We start from the raw sequence: 8350 nt of genomic DNA on the forward strand, positions 1-8350 counted from the left end.
CCCTCTCTCTCTCTCTCTCGCTCTCTCTCTCTCGCTCTCGCTGTTTTTGGTCTATTGCTTTCCTGATCAGCCACAGCCACAGCCACAGCCACAGCTCATTCTGAGTTTTAGGATCTTACAAGATTGTGACACATTTTTTTGTATTTATGCTTTGCTACTTGCCCTTGCTTCTAGGTTTGGCATGTATATGTATATGTATATGTATATGTATATGTATATGTATATGTATATGTATATGTATATGTATATGTATATGTATATGTATATGTATGTGTACAACGTATATGTATATGTATATATATATACATATATGTATGTATGTATGTATATATATATATATATATATATATATACAAATCTGTTGGTTGATAAGCTCCCTATAAATCTACCTTAGTTTCTTCAGACAAGTCTCTCTTTTCCTCCTCATAAGAACAATTTTTCTTTTAAAAATTATCGATCTCCTTTGTTTTTATATCACCTTCATTTCCATATATATGGTATATATCAATATCCATATAAATATATGTATGTCTATATGCATGCATGCATATCCCTTCCCCCTGCTAAACAAAGAGCTAGCCACTTTAGCAAAGAGAATAAAAGTAGTTCAGCCAAATTAACTGACAATTCTGAAAGTGTTTTATACCTATAGTTCTCCAGTTCTGTAAAGGATGGAGGAAGATGCATTTTCTCATCTCTTTTTTGATACCGTACTCAGTCATTATAATTATATATTATTCAGTTTTATTTTGCTGTTCTTATTTCCTCTTATATCATTGTAGTCATTGTGTGTGTTGTTTTCCTCAGTCTGCTTATTGTTTTTTGCACCAATTCATATAACCCTTCCTAGATTTCTCTCTAGTTTTCAAATTCATTATTTCTTTTTTAAAAAAGTAATAAACATTTTTACTTATAGTTTTGATTTCCAATTTTTATCCCTCCTTCTCTCCCTCCCCTCACCCCTCCCTGAGGTAGCAAGTAATTAGATATGGGTTATACACATACAATTATGCAAAACATGACCTTATTAAATCATTTTGTACAAGAAAACTTGAATATAAGAAAAAAAGAAAGAGTGAAAAACGACATGTTTCAGTCTGTGTTCCATCAATATCAGTTCGTTCTTTGAAGGTGGAGAATATGTTTCATCAATAATCCTTTGGAATTGGATCATTGTGTTGTTGAGAATAGTTGTCATTTACAGTCCTTCATCAAACAATATTGCTGTCTCTGTGCACAACATTCTCTTGATTCTACTCACTTCACTATACATCAGTTCATACAAGTCTTTCCAGGCCTTTCTGAAATCATCCTGCTTGTCATTTCTGAAAGTACAATAATATTTCACCCGTATCATATACCACAGCTTGTTTAACCATTCACCAATTGATGGGTATTTCTTTGATTTCCAATTCTTAGCCACCAGAAAAAGAGCTGCTATAACTATTTTTGTATAACTAGGTCTTTTTTCTCTTTTTGGGGATATCTTTGGGATATAAACCTAGCAGTGGTATTGCTGCATCAAAGGGTGTGCACAGTTCTTAATAGTATAGTGATATTTTATTACATCAATACATCATGATTTGTTTGGCCATTCCTTAATTCATGGGCATATACTTTATTTTTAGTTTGTTGCTGTTTCAAAATTTTCTGCCATAAACATTTTGGTGTATAGGGAATATTCATATTTGTCTTTGACCTCTATGGGGTGTATGCCTAGTAGTGCTTTGAGTCAAAGCATGTATGAGCATTTTAGTCACTTCCTTAGCATCGACTGAATTTGCTTTTTAGAGTGATTGTACCACTTTACAACTCTACCACCACCCAATATTATTCCCATCTTTTGTCATGTTTTCTAACTTGCTGAGTTTGAAGCAAAACATCATAATTATTTTGATTTCTATTTTCTAATTATTGGTAATTTAGAGCACTCTTCCATATGGGTATTAATTATTTTCAGTTCTTTTGAAGAACTATTTGTATTATTTGAACATTTGTAATAGTAACATTTGTATGTATATATGTATATATATATACATATAATACTAACATTGATATAGTTTAATATTTGCAAAGTGCTTTACAAATATTATTTCATTTAATTCTCACAACAAGTCTTGGAGTGCAGGGCTATGATTACCCTTATTTTACAGATAAAGAAACTGAGGCAGACAGAGGTTAAATGGTTAATTGCCCAGGACCGCATAGCTAGTAAATATTTGAGGCTGGATTTGAACTCATCTTCCTGACTCTAGGTCCAGCACTAGGACTCTGTCCATCACATAACCTTGCTTCCTCTATGGGATTATGATTCTAGGTCTTTTATATTTTTATTAGTCCCTTATACACCCTTTTGTATCTTCAGAATTTCATTCTTGAGGGCTTGCAGTTCCTCCTAAGAGACTTTTCTCACAGAATCTTAATTCATTGGATCCTACCTATCCTTTCTTTTAACCATTTGAACCCTGTGGTTCAACATTTAGGCTGCATGTCAGAACTTTGCTTCACTTGACTCTCATTCTCTATCACAAATTCTAGGATACAGTGGTTCCTTCCTGCAAAGACCCTATCATTTCCACTCTAACAGTTAAATAGTCTTCCTTATTCATAAGAATCATGTCAGGAACAGGTTATCCTTCTTCTTAAACTTCCTATTCTGTTTATTATACTGTTTGTAGGATGAAATTTTCCCTAAAACTTTTGAAAGAGAGAGCCATCATACTTTCAGTTAATGGGAGGAAATAAAGTGAGAAAAATACTTTAAGAAAAATGACCACCAGAAGGAAAAGGTCCAGCCTGCCTAACCCAACTTCAGCCATGGCCCGTCTAAGGTTTTCTCCCTTTGTGACAACCCATGTGGTGTTAGAGGGGTTGTACCACATCTGCAGCCAATTACTTGCCACTGTTACTTGCCTAGAATAATTTCTAACAGTGAAGGACCCAGTGAGACACAGAGCAATTCCTTGAATGAAAGGCAGTTAAAATTCAGAACTTGCCAGTATTTTAGAATGTCTGGTCCCATTAGGTCAAGGCTACCATCAAGATTCATGGGAGAGCAACTAAACTGTGACTCAAAGAGAATAAAATGCGAACATAAACTGAGACCAGGCTTCTTTGTGAAGGGATAAACCCAGTGCACACCATGGAAGGTTAAAAAATGTGTTTTCTTTGGTTCTATTGGCAGTAGAATTCTTGAGATCTCTCAGACAAGTGATATACAGGACAAAGAAGGCCAAAAGGTAGATCCCTGTTGCAGGAACATAAAATTATTGTGACAAAATAGTAGCCTAAGTTACTATTTGGGCTTGTTTGCTGTGTGGTTTTTGTTATTATTGTTTATGGGGTAAAGATGTATGAATAGGAAGTTGCTGGCTGAAGGCAATAATGTAATTGAGAGGATTCTTATTGCTGAGAGACTTCAAATATTACATGCTCTTGCCTATCCATTCACAAAAGCCTAGCAAGTGCAGAGATGAAGATAGCTACAAATCAAGCACCCAAGATCTCAGAAGGGAATGGGATAGATGATAGAACATAAAAACTTTTTTTTTTTTAACTTTTTTTTTTTTAGTGAGGCAATTGGGGTTAAGTGACTTGCCCAGGGTCACACAGCTACTAAGTGTTAAGTGTCTGAGGTCGGATTTGAACTCAGGTACTCCTGAATCCAGGGCCGGTGCTCTACCCACTGCACCACCTAGCTGCCCCGAACATAAAAACTTTTAAAAAATAATAAAGTATTTTTCCTCAATTACATGTAAAATGATTATTAATATTAAAAAATGTTTTGAGTTCCAAATTCTATCCTTCCCACTCTCTTCTCCCTCCTTGAGATAGTAAGCAATCTGTTATGGTTTATATGTGTGCAACCATGTAAAAGATTTCCTATTAGTCATTTTGTAGAAGGATACTTGAAAGAAAGAAAGGAAAGAAGGAAGGAAGGAAAACAAAAAGAAAGAAAGAAAGAGAAAAACACTATGCTTTAGTGTATATTCAGAAACCAAAATAAGGTTTTTTTAATGGTTTAAATGTTTTAAAAAGTTTTAATGGTTCAGTGGGATCCCTTTACTTCAAGGACTGATTCACTAGCTTCTTTTAAAACAGAATAAACCCTGCAACTCCCCATCACCAACCTCTTCTCTCCCTACAACAACCACCAAAATAGAAATCTGAATAATTTGGTTTGGTCCATAGGTCAATGAGAAATTCATATCCAGATTCCAGATTCAGTTCAGTTTGGTTTTATAATATAACAAGTTAATGTAGTTCCTTTTTATCTTTGGGATATTTATTTAAACCTTTGGGTTCCTAGTGCCTACACATAGCAGACACTAAAATGTCTGTTGGATTGGATTGAATGGATTCAAGTCCCTCACTCCATCCACCTTCTGTTCTGAATGAGATAGTTGCTCTATAAATATTCCTGCCACGTTTTGTACCTGGCACATAGTAGGTACTTAATAAATGTTTATTGACTGATTTATTATGGCCCTATGTCATAAGGAAGATAGGTTGAAGTGATCAGGGTATATTTTTCTTGGAAAATACAGGGCAAGGATACTCCTTTGGTGACTACAGACCAAATCTGGACAAAGGGGGTATGCTTCCTTATTCCCCTCACTCTCTTTTCCCTACCCCCAACACTATACTTTAGTATTAGAATGAATTTTACTGTAGTTGTCAACTGAGGGAACTAATGATTCCATAAAACCACCGAGCAATGATGTGGCTATAGGATTGTTCTTTGTTTTATTCCTCAATTGTTCCAACAGTTTAAGCAAGAATCCTCACATATTATTTCCTTATCTCATCTCCACTTTCCATTCTCAACTTGTCCAGTTTGCAGGACAAATCTAAGTTGCTATTTAAATTTGAACGCATCTACTTTCTAGGGCAGAGGGAAAGCTGTGACATTATCTTAAGGGGTGTGTGATCACATTCAAAGGGTGGAAAGAGGAACCATGCTCTGCTCTGCTCCTTCTGAAATAGACAAACATAGGGTTTTAAAATTTTTTGATATTTTATTTTTTCCAATTACATGTAAAAACAATTTTTAATCTTAACTTTTTATAAATTTTGAGTTTCAAATCATCTCCCTTCCTCTTTCTCCTCCCCCTTCCCTGAGGTTTAAGCAAGCAATTTAATATAGGTTTTATATATGCAGTCATGCAAAAATTATTTATATATTTGTCATGTTTTGAAAGAAAACAGACAAAATAGAAAATAAAGAAAGTAAAAAATTGTATGCTTTGATCTGCATTCAGACTCTCTTAGTTTTTTCTCTGGAGGTGCATAGCATTTTTCATTATAATTCCTACAGAATTGTCTGGGATCATTGTATTACTGAGAATAACTAAGTCTTTCGCAATTGATTATCTTTACAATTTTGTTGTTACTGTGTACAGTGTTCTTCTGGTTCTGCTCATTTAACTTTGCATCAGTTCATTTAAATTTTTTGAGAACATCCTGCTTTTCATTTTTTATAGCACTATAGTTTTCCTTCTCAATTATAATTTATGGGTATCCCCTCAACTTCTAATTTTTTGTCATCACAAAAAGAGCTGTTATACATATTTTTGTACATATAAATACTTTTTCTTTCTGTTCTTTAACTCTTTGGGGTAGAGACCTAGTAATGGTATTACTGGGTCAAAGAGTATGCATAGATAGTTTTATAGCCCTTTGGGCATAGTTCCAAATTGCTCTTCAGATGGTTGAATCACTTCACAACTCTGCCAACAGTGCTTTAGTGTCTCAATATCCCCACATCCCCTCCCACATTTCTCATCTTCATTTTCTGTCATATTAGTCAATCTGATAGATATAGCTGGCACCTCAGAGTTGTTTTAATTTGCATTTCTCTAATCAATAGTGATTTAGAGCAGTTTTCATATGACTATGGGTAGATTTGATTTCTTCATCTGAAAACTGCCTGTTCATATCCTTTCATCATTTATCAATTAGGGAATTACTTTTATTCTTATAAATTTAACTCAGTTCTCCGTATATTTGAGGAATGAAGTCTTTGTCAGAGAAACTTGCTATACTTTTTTTAAAGTTATGATTACCAACTGTATATTTTCATCCATCCTGTTTTCCTCTTCTTTATCCTCCTTTTCTCTCTGTCTCCTCACCCTTTCCATCCTCAAAAGTGCCGCGGTCTTTTGCTCTTTGGGTCCAATAATCCACACCATCATCCCTGTTGTCATACAAGAGGTACTCTTTGTATCTTGTTTCTCTTCCTTTGGTCTCTTTTGAAAAGTAGTATTTGAGTTGTTTGGACCAGTATTTGTTCCAACAAAAAAATGCCTCTTGCTCTTCTGCCTCAAATTTGGGAAAAAAAGTTCTTCTGGGTCAGCTAACTCCTATAAAGCCTGAATATTCTTTTGCTTCATTGGGGGTTTTCTTCCTGTCTTTCCTTTTGTCTTTTTTCTTAAAAGGTGGCTGAGGAAAAGGATGAAGATCGAGAATGGTCTTGCTCTCTGCTATTATGTTTACTTTAATCTTTGTAATCTTAGTTTTTTCCTGGATCCACTGAATTTTCTGGAGCCCTTGGAATCCTCCCATTCTTTATTGATTTTCTATGACAATCAATGTCATGTCGAAGATCAACAGAATCACACCTTAATTTTTTTATCTCCCTTTTGACTTTCTTTATAAGAAATTCTCTCTTCTGATAAATGGGTACGCTTCCTCAGGGAACTTGGAAAGATGTCAATTCTCCTGTGTATCTCTCGGCTTTTTCCCTGGGTGCAGTGTTCTTCAGTTCCCTTCTAATATGAGGTGAAACTCTCATTTAGGACTATTGCTGCTGATGTGAATTATTGCTCTTTAATATGATGAACCAAGGGCACAATATGCTAAAGAAATGACTCTGAAGTGCTTTTGCTGGCCTATGGCAACTTAATGTGGTCAGAGATAGACCCAAATTCTTGTTCATTCTTGGCAGAATGGACAAGTGTAGTAGCAAGCAGCCTGTCCTTAGTCAAGGAAGAAGGTCTGTTGGGATCATCAAGAGGTACAGGTGCCATTTTGAGTTTAACTTTAGGGCAATGGGAATCATTGGCTGTCATTTTGATCCTACATGGGTTCTCCTCTCTGAAGGTAGACTTTTCTCTTGCCTCCAGATTATTGTGATTGTAATCAAAGAGTTCTTTGAGCTTTTCATACTTTATTTGCTTATCTTCCTTGTGCTTTTCTTTTGTAGTTCTAGGCCTTTCCACTATATATCCAATCTCTTTAAGTTTATAATTTTTCTCTTTTCTAAGTCTATTTCTATTTCCCTTGCATGAAACTTTAGATTTGTACCTGGATCCTTCTTCCTTAGCATTCCAGTGAGATGCCCTTTGGGGTCTCTTTGTTTCTGGTATTATCTCCATCAAGCAGGTATACCTTATACTCTTTATCTGGGTATCTATTTAAAAACTTTTCAGCCTTTGTAATTTCTATATCTTTACCATCAGAATAAAATCAAGAATGCATACTAGTTTCTTATCTTGAAACACTCTGTGGTGGGACTGCCTTTGTAGGTGTTCTTCATGAAGGTAAGAGATAAATCAGACTATTCTGAGAGGAGCTGCAGCAACTAGAACCATTTCTAAGAGAACTAGATGAAGACCACTCAGAACTATGCTGAATGGAATGTGAATGTTGAGAAGAATATTTTATTTTTGTATCGAGCATGGGAGCATCTGAATAAGATGAACTCTGACTAGGTGCTATAGCAATAGGGGAAGGGCTATGCAATGATGTTGGACTATTATCTATCATATGCTGAAAGACCAGACCAAATGTCACCAGATGCTGCAGCTGATTTATTAAAATAATCAATGAGTTCAGAGGGCTTATTTTCAAATAGATCTTTTTATTCATCCTGTGATTTGCTTTTCAAAGGGCTATCTTCTGGGGGAGCCCCTTAAGGTTTTTTTGTTTGTTTGTTTGCTTTTTCAAAAGACTCTCATCTTTCTTTTTGAGGAGACAGGTGATTTGCTATATAGGGATGATGAGTGAGATGAAGATGACCGTGGAGACTTGGAAGATCAGTGAGACCATAAAGATTGGCTTCTAGATCTCTAAGAAGATCTCATTATTTATGTTAGATTAGTTCTAGCTTTCTAGCAGATATAGTCATTTGACAAAGCTATTTGGTGTTCTAATCTTTCAGGATTATGTTTTTCCCCACCCATTTAGCTCTAAGTATGAGAACATAGGAGCTAGGACAGGTCTACCACCAATCAGATTAATTCATCCATTCCGTAAGCATTTATTAAGCGTCTACTATGTGCTGGGTACAGCACTAGGCACACGAGATTAAAAACAAAAGAAAAAGCCCATTTCTCAGAGGAGTTAATAT

General features: G+C 35.2%; 1 pseudogene; it reads right to left on the reverse strand.

Moving 5' to 3' along the window:
- The window catches only part of LOC122754588, a 63684-nt pseudogene extending 55600 nt beyond the window's left edge, over window positions 1–8084 (reverse strand).
- Between the last annotated feature and the right edge of the window lie 266 nt (window positions 8085–8350).

Source organism: Dromiciops gliroides, chromosome 4 (assembly GCF_019393635.1).
Source record: "Dromiciops gliroides isolate mDroGli1 chromosome 4, mDroGli1.pri, whole genome shotgun sequence".
NCBI classification, from domain to species: Eukaryota; Metazoa; Chordata; class Mammalia; order Microbiotheria; family Microbiotheriidae; genus Dromiciops; species Dromiciops gliroides.